The sequence below is a fragment of the Rhea pennata genome, chromosome 11 (assembly GCF_028389875.1).
Source record: "Rhea pennata isolate bPtePen1 chromosome 11, bPtePen1.pri, whole genome shotgun sequence".
NCBI classification, from domain to species: domain Eukaryota; kingdom Metazoa; phylum Chordata; class Aves; order Rheiformes; family Rheidae; genus Rhea; species Rhea pennata.
Window position 1 is genome coordinate 9,107,076 of NC_084673.1, and position 15,751 is coordinate 9,122,826.

At 39.3% G+C, this 15,751-nt stretch overlaps 1 protein-coding gene across 1 annotated transcript in view; it reads right to left on the minus strand.

The window, feature by feature from the left end:
- Positions 1 to 15,751, minus strand: part of LOC134145155 (protocadherin-11 X-linked-like) — a 147,749-nt gene that overhangs the window by 108,875 nt on the left and 23,123 nt on the right. The window lies entirely within an intron of this gene.

A 15,751-nucleotide genomic window follows, 5' to 3' on the forward strand; every position in this document is an offset into this window, starting at 1 on the left:
ATCTTCCCTCTAGAATACTGAGTGATAGTCGCACAATTGCATGAAAAAAAATACAGCTTTATAAATTCCAACAAGTATCTCTTATTAAAAGAGACAATAAAACCCAATAAACCTACACACCTACCACCTCCAAATTAAAACCTGTCCAGTCTTACTGTCACAGGGCGCAGGCAGCAAGGCTCACGGGAGGGATGGGATGCTCTCCAGTTGGCACTCCGTTGCTCCGCAGATACCCCAGTGGTGCATCGCAGAGCCCTGATGCTCCCCGCAGGCGAGCGGGGTTGGACAGCAGGGCTGTACGTCTGTAGGCATCCGGGAGCCAAAACCACGCCGCTGCTGCCCGCTGTGCACCTCCCTTTACCTCCTGCACCTCAAGCGGCACGTTCCTGCCCACCTCTTGTGCTGGCTCTGCTCTTCTGATCCTTTCCCAAGCCATTTCAGCACACTGCACTGGTAGGAAGGTTACGGCGGTCTCCTTGTCCTAGACCAATGGTTTTCTGCTAGTTTTAGCTCAGATATTATCTCAGTACATACATAAGTGTACAAACTCCTTTATCCATGTTCCTCTCTTACTGGGAAAAAAGAGCAGCAACAATCTCTTAAAACAGCATTCAAATACTCGAACTAGAATGCTGAAGCTAGAAAACTTTTGCTCTTCATTAAGCAGCCCAGGTGAAGTTCAAACTAAATATTGGTTATTGGAAGCTCTCAGAACTGTTGGTAATCCTAAACACCCAAAAATACAAGTGCAAGATTACTATCACTATGATATGATTTACATTAGGATACATTGGGAAGACTACAGCAATCACATAAATTGATTATTTTACTTTTAAGTAAGTACACACATAAGCAGGATCCAATTAAAAAAGCTTTGCTCAACATACAGGAAGTGTATAAATCTGAAAATCAAATTGATGCAAAAACCCCTGTGGCATGAGCAGGATAACAGGAAATTATTTAACAACAACAACAAAAAGAGAAAAAAAGGGAAGAGAAAAGAATGAATGGTCTGGAAGGATTAACAAGATTTATTCATTTGTTTGGCATCAGTGCCTAAAGAGCAGCCAAAAGAGGTGGCTGGAAGAAGAGATACATATGTTCTCTTTGACACTGGCTTCAGCCTATTACTGCTACTCAGAACATATGCCATGGCTCACCCACACTTATCAACACAATTATTACACAGTTACAGATTTTTTTCTACCAAAAAAAAGAGAGGAATGTACAAAGATTCAGTATTACATTAAAAGCCTAATAATGTATACGCGTGTGTGTATATTTATGTATGTGTGCAGTAAAACTTGTACCTATATCCCAAAACAAACTGAGTATCCCACAGAGACAGAGGAACATGCTTTTCTTCGTGTGTATGTGCACAGTGCTGTTACTGGGTCTGCATCCAGCAGTCATAATACTGGTTGTCAGCAGGGATGAAACTCCGTACTTCCAAAGATAAAGAGCTTCTAAAGCTTGAGCTACTGAAAGTTTTACACTTTAGCTGAAAATTAAAGAAATCATACTTTGAGTGAGGAAGCAGAGTGAAACAGCATAAGCTACAGAGATACAAGTCACACGGAGGAACAAAACTGTATGTTAACTGCATAACTCGACAAGAGATTTTTTTTTTTTTTTAATACAGTAAAAAATATTTAGACATTAACAGCCAGGAGTCTAAAACAAATGGTGTCAGATAAAACCTCCCTTGACTCCAAGTATGTGAACTATTCGCAGCTCACGCAATCACTTCAGAGGGCTGTACAGCTGCTGCAGAACACGGAGGTGCTCTGGGGAGCCGGACTTCGCCTCGAGAACAGGAGGACCGCCTGGCAGGAAAGCGGTGCTCAAGGGCACGAAAGCCGACAGGGTCTGGGCAGCACCTCCACTTCACTGCTCAAGGTGGACTATAATTGCAGATGGGCAAATTATCTATCACCCCGTCTTTACAAAAAAACCCAAAATATACACAGCAACACTATTTATTCAGTATTTCACTACTGTTACAACACTAGAAAGTTTAGCTGGGATTTAATCTTTTCCCAAAGTCAGGACTGCATACTGAGTCAGAACTAAACCAGTGCTGTAGCTTAGCTAATGCGTAAAAGAAACATTTAAGCATTCATTAAAAATTTTTTTTAAATCTCTCTGTAAAGGGAGATATATAATCATCTTTTTAACTTGCTGTTTTATACAAAGATTTGCCATGTAAACGTCAGCTGATGCTGAGCCTCTAGGTAGCTGCATTTCAGTAAGCATTAGGGCTACTACTCCCAATACAGTCAGCATCGTGCAAAGTTTATTACAGCATTATACATCCACAAGTTGCTCCAGAACAATTTCATCCACTGAAAATAGTATTTTGGCTACCTGATGTGTCAGCAAGAACAGCTGAATATTATGAATGCATAACTGTACTGAAAATTTTCACGCATTTCAATTATTTGCATCTCACTGTACTAGAAAATGTCCAAACTACAAAAAGAATCGTTACTGTAAGATTAGCACATGACACCCAAATCTGTGACATACACCTGCGAGAGGCAGTCTGGCACCATTTCATCAGCTGAAGCATTTGCACGTCAGAAATTGCTCCGGCAGACCGAACGTAATGCCTGATGAGAGCTGACAGCCAGGGGATTAACAAGAATAGAAACAAGTAATTCCACCGTAGATTTTACCTGCCACTGACACAGGTAGAAGTATTTAATGAATTATTCCAGAGAGATGAGAAGAGTGACAGAGCCCTCCACCTGCCGTTGAGCAGCGCGGGCACCGTTTGATGCCACTTGTCACCTGTTAGCGTCCTGGACAAATCCTAGATGGGATTGCTGCATTACTCTCCTGGAAACGGGAATTAGTTTTAAGCAGGTGAAATGCAAACTGACTTCACAGCCCCTCACGGTAGGATTTTGATACTGAATATGGATATAAGCCTGTTTACTACCAGGACTTTGTATTTCGCTCCTTTCTGAAGACGACGCGATTCGGCGGCTCGTTCAGGAATACGTAACAACCCCCCGACGAGGGGTCCAAGCACTCGGACTTGCTGCTATTATGTTTTCCTTAGAGGATCACCCTTTCATGCCCTTGGCTATCTGTGCGCCTTACTGAATATTCATTCTGTGATTTCACAGGACTACAGCAGTTTTTAGTTTGCCTCTGGATCAGAGATAAAATTTCTGAATAGAGCTCTGTAGCTTGGAGTGTTTAGCTTTCCTGTAACATCATTACTGAGCTAGCTACCCACATCCTAGGACATCAATTCCAGACAGTCTGCCAAAGATCAGATGAGATCCAAAGGACTACATTCATTAGCTGCCAAAAAAAAAGCTGGGGGGAAGGGATGGAAAATTGCCTACATCTGTGACAGTGGAAAAACAAAATACAATGTAGTTAAATATCAAAATACAAGCAAATATTTACTCTAGTTAAAAAATGAATGTAGGGAACCAAATTTTATTTTCAAAATACAAACTCACTGAATATTAGACAGAATTTTTTTTTTTAACAAAGTCTTATAACACTAAAGGAATATTGTCACTTGATACTTAGATAACACTTTCATTTGCTTATGTTTGCACTGTGCTTTCGTAGTGCTCTGCTCCCGCAGGAAGAGTGGGAACTGCTTTTCTTGATTGTTCCATTATGGTGCCTGAATATTCTGCATTGTCTACAGATGGAGCTGTATATTAAAATAGTTGGTTTTGTACAAACAGCTCAATCAGTGTAACACAGGGGTTAATCATCGTATTCATATGCTTGATTCCCTGTAATTACTGTGGAGAAAAAAAAGGACTTTGAAACAAGACCCCTTTCAGTTGCATGTTTTTCAGCCTCCTGAGATACTTGGGCCTTGAAAGAAGTAGAAAACATTTTACTTTCTTTTATTTTCACTAGTAGACATCCACCTAAGTATCCTGAATGAAGTACGGGAGGATCTGGGGCATAAAACTGTTTCCTGGCCTAAGCTTTACTCACACCGATAGTTCATGCTGCAAATACAAACTCTCCTTTTTAAAACACCCTTATTCTATAGATGCTTTCTTTTACTGCCTCCATCTCAAAAGAGGCATTTGATTATTGTGTGCATGTGTATGTTGCTCATCCAGCAGCTGTTCAGTCTATGCCACTAACTCAACAGCAGCACAAGTGGCTGTACATTAAAGCAGCATACATTAAAACCTTTATCTGCCTGATTTATTACAAAATACATAAACATAACTGTTTTCCCCTATGTTCTGCATACCCTTATAGGGTTAATCTGAATCATGTAACCTCACCAAAAATAAAATCCCTGGAATTTGAAGAACACAATATTGCTGATAATTGCTATTGCTAGCACACTGTTAACTAATACAATTTTACCTTGTTGAAATAATGTTTGTGATCTTACACACACATAGAAAGTTTGAGGGTATGATTTATTTCTTATATATGCTTTTGAGACCATATCTACAGTTTAAATATTTCTTTTCTACAAAGTTATTTTAACTTCATATAAACCTTTCAAAAGCGGCTTCAAAAGCCATTTGTCATAGTAAGAGAGATGTAGAAGAACACAGAAACTTTATTTTAAGCAGCTACTTAACAAAAGAAGAGTTCAGTCCAAAGAACAGCTCCATCAGTACTTCAGAGAGTAAATAAGGTTAGTTTGAATGAGAACATGGAACACAACCCACAGAACTTCGCTTGCCGACTGGCTTTTGTGCAAGCCAAAAAGCTGTTTAACATTATATATGGAGAATAATAGTGGATTATTTTCGTTACAAAATAATTTTTGTAATAATCTGTTTTTATTACATTTTTATGATATCAAAACATATAAAAACATTTACATAAATACTGAAATAGAATATTTGAATAAGTAAGAGCATCTTTTCTTTTAAAAGACATTTGAGGATTGTAAAGACTATTTAAAAATTGTTTCGATGTCAGCGAGGTCACAGGACCCTGCCCTCCCTTGGAATTATTAACGCAGATGGGGCTTTGCGCCCCAGAGCCCCCGGGAGCTGGTTTGGAGCACCATGCCCAGAGCTGCCTGCTTCCTCCCCTGCACACCAGGGCTCGCGGCCCGGCAAAGAGCGATTTCCTTCCACCCTCAGCGTAACCCTGCACACCCACCTCGGTACTCCTTTGCCTGGGCGCGCGCTGCCCCAAGGCTACTCGAAAGTGTAGCTTCAAAGCTCGTTCCAGAAGAAACTCGAGGATCATTCAAGGAGAAAGAAAAACAAACTTGGAGGCATCTTTCAGCTGCTCCATCTACAAGCTAAAGTAAAAGGGGCCTCGTGAAACAGCAGACCAAATTCTCAAAAGGCACCCGGTGGTTCTCAAACGCACGGTGCCTTGGAGCGTATTTCAAAGGCAACGCCACGCAGCAGAACATCTACCCGAACAGCCCTGCACACCAGCTCCATTTCCTCCCTCTTCCTCAGCACCTACGTCTTTCACTTTGGTATATTAGCTCAATAAATTTCCTTGCTTTAAAAGAGGATGTAATAGGGAGCCTTGCTAACCACCAAAGTCCACATAATTAAGATCTAGCTTCCTATTTTACAAATCATTTTGACAATCCTTTATAGCTACTTAGCAGAATAACAGCATAAATACAACTTTTATAAATAGGAATCCTCTATTTAATACCTTTTCCTTTATTAAATCATTTAATATAATTACAGAGGAAATAAAATTTCCCTAATTTGAAGTCATACACACAACTTACACTCCTGAAAACTTTATTTGACTTGCAGAGCCGTGTTTCACAAGTCACTTTCGACGCCAAAGAAAAGATTAATAAGTTCTGTCCCAAGCTCATATTAAAAGGTGAAACCAAGTCAAAAATGGAAGCAAATCAGAAAAGAAGTAATCCGCTACTGCGGTACGAAGCTGTAAGATGGTTAGCTGGATACCTTAGGCTAAAAGGGTGCAGCATGACGCCCGGAGGCGAACAGGAAAGCCCGTGTCCAAACATACGTTTTTGCAAACACCCATAGGGCTCTGCCAGGAGCGAAGCCACCGCACCGCGACTGAGCCGCCGCTGCGGATACCTGCTCGCCGCGGCCGCCGCCGGGAAGGAACGCGCCCCTCCGAGAAGCCCCAGCTGCTCAGCTCCTGCCACCTTTCGTTTTGCACTTTGGTGAACGGACTCTTCTACAAGGCTGGCCGTTCGCTCAAGGCCTGGGGGCAATTTAGTTTTAGCCATTACTAAAGGGGGGGGGGGGGAGCCTCTATGCTGAGCAGGAACCGTTCCAGCTTGAGATCTGTAGGTCAATTTAACTAAGAAAACTATGGGTTTTGCTTGTAGGAATTTCACCTCTTCGAAATAGCTAAGAAAAAAAAAAAAAAGAGAGTCTCAGAGGGACAAAAACCTCAACATTCTGTATAAAGATGCTCTAGAGAAAGTCCTGAAATATCTCTATATATTTACACACATATATACACATTTATTCCTTTGGTGTCTTGTATAAAGGCTGCGAAATAATTCAATCTTCCTGCAAAACAACTCAGTCTTCTACACCCAGATGCTATTTTCAGTAGATAAAAATATGGTGAATATGTGCTTATTTGTTTGATATTCATTGCTCTCTTCTGTAATGTCCTTGCTCTGAGAAAATTGAAACTTGTATTAATTAAGGAAAGTTCATTAGTTCAACTGATTCATTAACCTTTTTTGGAAGATGTACACTAAGGACCAAATTAATCAGCATTCTGAAATCAAGTCACTATCTAATCCCTGTGTATTAATTTTAGAAAGTATTTTTTAATAAAGATGTGCACAAAAACAGCGTATATCATTCTGGGAATATTTATTTCTTACTATAACTCCTCAATGGTCAGCTCTCATACAAAAATATATTTGTTACTTATTTAAACAAAAGATCAATATAAGTAACTATCTGGGATTTCAAATCTCCTTTCATGTGTTTCTAATTTGGAAGTATTAGGCTGTGCCCTCCTCCAACTCTATCATCATCCCCTAAGAAGTCATCTTACCACCAAATTAGTCCAATCTCTAGTTAAAAACCATCACCTGATCTGTCTCTTAATCACTATCAGCCAAACAAGTTCCTTGATTTTAAGCACAGTTTTTAACTATCAGGTCCTTACTAAACAACTTAATTTTACTTGGAAGGGCACATCTGAGGGTGTGATAAATTCAGATGCATTTTGATCCAATTCTTTTTTTGGCTGTGGACAGCTCCAATAAGGCTGTAACATGCAGAGCTAGTAGGCCTGCCTGTTATTAAAACTGCGTAACACCTTCTAGGGTATCTTAATTTGCATTTATTTATAAAAATAATAGTAACAAAAAAGACTTGACCAAATGTTAGTAGATCTGTTCAACCATTTATGGCCATCTAGTTCATTACTAAATGAATGAAAAGTAGATTATTGTAGATTATTTTGACCATATTGAAATCTTCTAGTGACATTTAATTTCAAATTTTCTATCAGTTCCATGGTTTTGACTGAGACAGTCATTTCCAAAACAAAGAGGTAATCATAACTGCCTGTTCAGCATAACAAATAACTGAAAATTAATTGCATTCATTTATTTTAAACTACTGATAGACAGACACCTGAGTGGTGTATATAATGTATAAGTATAATGGTTTATATATAATAACAATGTATAATGGTATATTTGGCTTTGTTTCTTTCTATAAACAATACATAAATATCTGTAAACTGGCATCATCATGCCTTATTTATTCTGTTAGGACCACAGTAGGACAGTCAGTGGTGAACTTCTGTGTTTTCTGTGACTTTTTTTATTGCAAGAGGGTCAATAGTCTCTGTGATAACAAAACCAAATACTCCAAAAACAACTGAAATGGACTTTTTGATTGTGATTGCTAGTCATGACTTAATTCAGCCCTGATCAAATGACATCACACTTACATGTGATGTGTGTGAAGTACCAGCGATGAATTTTCTTTAAACGATAAATTTTCAAAACAATTTCATAAGGAAATACTTGGTGAGCTGTCTAGTCACAACTGAGATTTTGAGCTGTGGTCACATCTTTCATGCCAGAACCCAAATCAAAACCACATGAAATCTCTCTTGGCTAGCAATGATGTGTGCCACTGGCAATGGATAGCTTTGCACAAGCTCATGCTTACTTGTGTGCAGAGCCAGGGACTTCGTTAGCACACAAGACATGCTTCTGTATGTGACCTAATGCCCTAATCTCATTAGTGCAAGTCACATTTTCATTACTTTCCTGTTTCTTATTGCTGTGCAGTTTTGTCAAAGTGCTAAGCACTACACACTTCCAAAACCAGTTCTGTTATTCAGATTCAAAACTAAAATAATTACAATAATTTTGGGGGAGAGGGAAAAGAGTGATTAAAAGACTACAATCTTGTCTTTTAAATATCCTTACAGACTAACCAAACCAACTCTTCAGAATTCACTCTAGGAATGGTTCATATAATATTTAGCAGCTAATATATCTGCAAGAAAGAGCATTCTGCTTTGAAATTAATCCAAGCTGTCACTTTTCCATTACTGTTTACTAACTTTTTTCCAGGCATTATCACTAAGTCCTAACTGTTCAGCAAAAGACTGCTACCTGCACTCATCCATTTGGTTAACTACTAATAAGTAATTAAACTAACTAGCTGCAGGAAAGCTACAAATAAAATTCTTCTCTTTCCCTTGGTCAAGAAGAAATTTGGTGCTGCAAATTTCAGATAAATGTGAACGCTAATGGCGTTGCAAGGGTATGAAGAGGAACAATAGCCAAAAGTGCTGTTATAAAATTCCTTCAATTTTGCAGGCTGGAACTACAAGGACCCAAGTTAATCTTTATTGTTAAAATTTGTGAAAACATCCACCTGCACAGGTGCCCCTTCGATGGTCACCGACCCAGGGCTGAAGGTCAGAAGGGGCAACACAATCTGCTGCTAGCTGCACAGCAGTCTCTTCCCTCCCTCCTCTGGCCCCTTTTACTTATGAATCTAAAGAACAATCTGTGCTAACTTCATTCTATTTTCCTTAGGGAAAGTCAAACTCTATTCTGTGTGCTCTCTTTTAATAGAAATATTGGATACCACATCCCCAGAGAATCTTGAAAACATTTAAAAGGAAAGAATACACTTGACCATATATCTCAGTCTGATGGAAAGATACTTCATGCAAGTAATATAAATAAAATATTAATTTTAAGGTAATGGAAAAAGCGCCTTCCTAACTTTCCTTTCAATTTCAATGAACTCAGGAGAAAAATTCCAGGAAGTTTTGAATTTTCTTATCAGCAATAAACTGTTAGCAAAAAAAGTCTTCTCAGATCTTCAAAGATGTTTAGACATTCACATCTCTGCTAAAATCAATAAATTAGGAGTCATAATTCTGAAAATGTCTTTGAAATACAGACTGTCACGAATTTAAGTGATGATTGCATGTGTTTTTACAAAGCTAAATGAAAAACTTTTATACTTTCAGTATATTTGCATTAATTAAACACAGTTCATGTGGATGGCTAGATATAACCCAACTCCATGCAAATTTTAATTACTAGTCAACCTTTAGGAGCGTTTCAGTGAGACATACGATTTATTTTAGTGCTGCTGTACACCTAAAACTGATTTCACTGAGGTCATACTCAAGGCAAAATCACACCACATAGCAGTAAGCCAGTATAACTGAGTATTAAATCAATGGTGTCTCACATAACTAATAAATTACAAGTGTGCTATCAGACCATCTGCTCAGAGTGAAGCATGATGAGTTGCAGTGCTCATGCTGACTGACATTCTGGTCTGAACATCTAGTCAGTTGTAGTTCACCTTCTTGGCTTCAACAAATACTTCACTCATAATACATATTTACAACATTGGCCACAGGGCCAATAAGGGCCCACAGGATAAGGGGAAAGTTCATCTTCATCCCTCCATAATCCTTTGCACATCACCTACTAAAGTCTCCAGTGAGTGGAAAAAGCAAGCACAGTTTAGTTTGCAATTGATCACACTAAGCAAGTAATTTTATAAAATTGAATTGACAGTTTAATACTCTTCACCCAGTTTTTATGCTAAAGAACTAAACCATCACATCAGTGAGAGGCCATTTCTAAACCCTTATAATACAATGTATTATACAATGTAATATACTCAGAAGGTAACATAACTGATCTGATGGACAGGTGCTATACCAACAGCTTTTACACCGTGTGAAAGTTGGGGAGAAAACCACAATGCTTAGGACTTGTTCATCTGAGAAGAGTTTCTTAGCTGTTTGCCTTTGGTTGTAACATGGCTGAGCCAGATAATCCTCTGCTCATGGCATGCAGGATCATAGTCGTCTTTGGGCATACTTTGGGATCTTTCACAGAATATACTGTACACTTATATTTTTAGTGTAGCTATTTATTGTTCTCATCATAATACTGTGTATTTCAATATCACTTTTCACCTAGGGATCCCAAAATGCTTAAAAACATGACATGAGTAAGCTTCAAAACAAAACACAATTACTCCTTTTTATACAGATACACACCCAAAATCATGTTCTTCATTAATTTGCAGCCATTCTCAAAGCTTGGTAAAATGAAGACTGGAAGAGTGCATGATGGCTTTCAGGGAAACAAATTGCCATTTGCTGGTGGAACAAGTTATCTGAGATGACTTTTAGTCAGAACATGTCTGAAATAGTAATGGTCTAATACCAGATATCTAATGTAAACTCCAGTGATACCCCACCTCAACAGTCTTGAATAATATTTTCATTTTGAAAAGCCCACAGTAGGAGTTATGAGAAAAAGTCTCATAAGAGCTCAGGCGTAATATTTAGTGGTTTAAGAAACAAAGTATGGAACAAAAATGTTGGGCTACTGTTTGCTTGATTCACTTTAAACAAGCAACTGAATTTGAAACTTTCATGCAGAATTCCTACTGGACAGATTTGCTCACTTGGCAATTTGACCCCAGCTGTACCATGAAGGATGATCAGCACAAAAACCTCAGAGTCCCAGCTCCAAATCCAAAATATGACGTCAGTAGGTGAATCTACAGTAAGGGGTCATTTGAAGCACAATCACCGCAAAGGTTAGGTCGCAATGGTAGTTTTACAGACTTCGGCTGTACCACAATGCATAATCTTACAAGAAGTCTGCGAGATTGTTCACTGAGCTGAGTTGACAAATAGAGACACTGAGTAATTCTCCTAGACCTCCCAGGCTAACATATGCTAACCAACCAGGTACGTGATAATGCAGTAAAACAGATTTACTTCTAACACACAATGCACACATTATATCATCCAAGTAGTATAACTGGATGATATAGGATATAACTATAAAACTTTTGCTTTTCTAAGTAAAGATATACTATTTTGATATAACTATAAAACTTTTGCTTTTCTAAGTAAAGATGTACTATTTTGATCAACAATGGGGAGATGAAAATACTTTACTCTCAACCGTGAAATGCTGCAAGTGCTGCTGCTGTGCCCAAGGCAGGAACTCGGGGCATCGAGCCTGTCATTCGCCTTTACTGTCACTCGCCAGAAGAGTAAATGGGGCAAAGAAATAGTAGAATCATCTGTGTGCTGCTCTGCATTCCAGGCTGCTTGAGATTAGTGATGGAAGTTGGAAAAGAGATTTCTGTCACCCAGGTAAGCCAGCACAGACTGGAAGCACTCACCCCACTGGAGGTCCCCTCACCAGTACCTCACAGGTAACGTGGGTGGAGCGCAGCCGCACACCAGAGAAGCGTTACCATCTGGCCACATCTCTTCCATTGCCTCCAAGACACAACAAAGGATGCAAGAACATCTAACACGGTAACATTCTTCCAGCACCCCACAAAACCCCAGGAACCCCTACTGAGCACGGGTGTCCCACATACCCTTGAGCCTCCGGCACCTCAGGCATTGCCCCATGCTACCGTTTACCACCGTGCTAGAATGAAGTTGCTGCAAAAGGGAAACTGCAGCCCGGAGGAAGCTGCCCTTGCTGCATGGCCATGGGACAGAGCAACAACCTCAGCCAAGGACGGACACACACAACCAGACCCAGACGTTCCTGCCTGCAAACTAGCCCTGCCTCAGCTCAGAGGTATGGGACATGCACTTTTGCCCATGAAAAGAAGCTGGTGCGAGCCTCTGAGGTTCACGTGCTGATCTGTGAAGACCTATTTCGCAGAAAGGTCCGAAGAGGTCGCATAGGGCAGACCTGCCCACTTGCACGCAAACACCTCTGCTCTTCCACGAGGTCTGCAGAGCCAGGCCCCAGCCCAGAGCCCTATAGCAAACCACCAACGGCGCCGCGGCTCCCTCCCCTTCATCTGGGCCAAGGGAACTTCACCCTGTAAAGGGCAAAAGCCAAGACCAACAGAATTTGGTATGGAGACTTCAGCAAAACCTTCCTGCTGTATTTTCATACTTTGTCCAGGGTCAGGGCTTCTCTCTGCCGCAGCATTTACTGCCATATAAATTAAAGCATTTTATATCATAACAGTAATCAGGTTAGCAATTATAGTAACTGGGGAGGTGGGCTCCCCTCTAATGTTTGTATTGCATTACGCATTAAAAGCATGATCTAATAAGTTTTCGAGTAAGATGCTACATTTAAAAGACAATGTCACTTTTTTTACCCAGTGATTAAAAAAAAACCCCACAGAGTTAAGCCACCAAAAACAAAGACACTGAAGTCTTTTCTTTTTCAGTATTGAAATGATGTTCTTAACTGTTTATAGAATAGCAACGAAATGATTTTGCTCAACAGAGAACTGCAGAGAGCAGCAAGTAAAGTCTGGCAGAGGTTGGCAGTAAACTCCAAATTTATAATCCATAACGCACCCATGTCTTGACATAAGAATTACTTTTATTGAAAGCATTGTATATTCTCCAACAGAGTCAGAAGCCAAGTTGTTCCACAGATGGCATCTATAATGAAAACAAAGTCTAGCAACCGTAAGACAACTTCAACATTATGGTAAAACCCAGTGGGGGGGGGGGGAAGGGGAAAAAAAAGGAAACCTTTACTGCTAAAATTCGTTTAACACAACACTGTATATACAATGCCGTAGAGTTGATATCATACACAAGAACTCCACACATGTTTGCAAATACATTTTTTGCCAAAGATAAAAACAAAGTAGTGAAGGGTATCCTCAGTTGTTATACAACTCAAGTTCAAAGGTGAATTTTAAATGCTAAATTACAGGAAGCAAAAAAAAGTCAACAAAATTTACTCAGACAGCAGACCACAAACACTGAAAAAACAAGTAAGAAAAGGAAGCTTAGAATCTAAAGTTAATGTAAGAGGGATACAAGAACTCTTCCTTTCTAAACAAAATGTCTTTATATCTAGTAATTATTGTTCTGCCCTTTGTTAAAAAAATCTAAGTATCTAAAAGATTGATGTAAATGAGAAGAAAATTTCCTCACTTTATACGTATATTTATATATATACATACACACACATATATATATACACACACGTGTACACATATACACACATATATAAATCACATCTGAATTATACTACTTATGAGGATGTATTTTATTCCGTATAAAGTAACTCTTTTCAGAGTGGAGATCTTAAAATAAATATTCCCAAACAAAGAGAATCAGAAAAACGTATCAGCTGGCTTATTTTAAATATGTCAAATAAATTGTATGTCATATCATTTTCTAAGCCAAGGTTCCTATGATTGGAAGATACAGTGAATATGAAGACAAATAATAATGATATGAAAGGATTCTAAACAAAGGTGTATGAATATTGGCATGTCCTCATGTTCACTGATATGGTGACTTTACCCAGTCTCTCTTTTGCCAAGTTTAACTGCTATTGTTCTTATTTTCTATTTATATAGTATATTCATTTAATCAATGTCAAGTGAAAACTAGTATGTTCAGCTAATGGTAGAAGGATTTACTTCTCTTCCTCTTCTTAAAATCTATTTTATTCTTGTCTTTCCATGACGCTAAGACTTCAGGCTGCAGTAGATACTATGTTCTGTAGTATATACTTGGTACTAATGAATCACAGCCTTCGACAACCTGAGCGAAATGAGTCATCCTAATGACACCTCTTTGCTACACTACATTATCTGTCAGCAGGATCTCAAATAGCAATACTTACCATAATAGGGCAGCCGCTGCTATTCTGTATTCGACTCTTTCTTGTGAGGACTGAGAAGTTTTATTATTTGTAGTGCTCACAGAAGAAAGCACAAGAAGTCTTTTTTTTAATGACCAAAGAGTACTAGAAATTGGTTGCCCTAAGATGTCCCATCTCAGACTCACACTAAAAAACATTCATACAAGTATTCACTACAATACACAGTACTGCTCACAGAGACTTGAGCAATTTTGAAGTATGTTCATATGCAGTCTCCTTATTTCCAGGTGAAATGTCATATTTTTATATTGCATATATAAAAATCTGTGCAAGTATGAAAGTGGTACTAGGACTTAGGTAGTTTTTTCTTTTCTTTCACTGTTCATGCTGCTTTTCAACATGATCAATAGATCAAGAAAGATCATTCATTTGAGATCTGTGTACACTTGCTTTACAATTATAAATTCTTTATATACCCAAATACGTTAAAACAGCATGTATATACACACACATACATATAAGCAGTCATGCACACGATTATTAATAACTATATGTCAGCCTACTACTAAACACAAGTCCTTTGTACTAGAAAACAGTATACACCTATTGATTTCCATTCTAAGAAACTGGGTTTGCATCAAAACATGTAGAAACAAATTTTGTCTGTACATCATGTTCAATATGGTAAAATTTAAACTAAAAGAGAGGAAGTTTGATTATGCAAAGACAAAAGGTGGTAATTCAGTAGCAAGTATAAAGAGGTTGGTTATTTTCAGTCTCAGAACTCATCTCTGGAGTTGGTTCTTCCTGCACTATAAACTGCTATTAGCAGCCAGCAGGTCAAGGGAGGTGATCCTGCCCCTCTGCTCAGCCCTGGGGAGGCCTCATCTCGAGGACTGCGTCCAGTTGTGGGCTCCCCAGGACAAGAGAGACATGGAGCTACTGGAGAGAGTCCAGCGGAGGGCTACGAGGATGCTCAGAGGGCTGGAGCACCTGCCCTGTGAGGAACGGCTGCGAGAGCTGGGCCTGTACAGCCTGGGGAAGAGAAGACTGAGGGGGGATCTGATCAATGTGTACAAGTACCCGAAGGGAGGGTGTCAAGGGGATGGGGACAAACTCTTTTCAGTTGACCCGTGTGACAGGACAAGAGGCAATGGGCAGAAGTTGAAGCACAGGAAGTTCCGCCTGAACGGGAGGGGGAATTTCTTCCCTGTGAGAGTGACAGAGCACTGGAGCAGGTTGCCCAGAGAGGTTGTGGAGTCTCCTTCTCTGGAGATATTCAGAACCCGCCTGGATGCAACTCTGTCTAACATGCTCTAGGTGACTCTGCTTCAGCAGGGAAGTTGGACTAGATGATCTCCAGAGGTCCCTTCCAACCTTACCGATTCTGTGATTCTATGATTCTATGAAAAGTAGTCTTGGGAAAAAAGATCATACAATCCTATTAGGAATTCACAGCACTCTCACAATCTAACTGCAATAGTAAGCAGTTTAAAACATAATTTGTTTTCTGAAAATATTTCTCGTCAGTACCTCTGTTTTCACATTTTGTTTCTACGCTGCTGTGTAAATTAGATTTTTCATTCATTTGGTCTGTGCTGAAGGCTTGCATTGTTTACAGTACCATTTAAAACGAGTGAATGAATGATCACAGAGAGATCTCTTTTCAGATTAGTAACT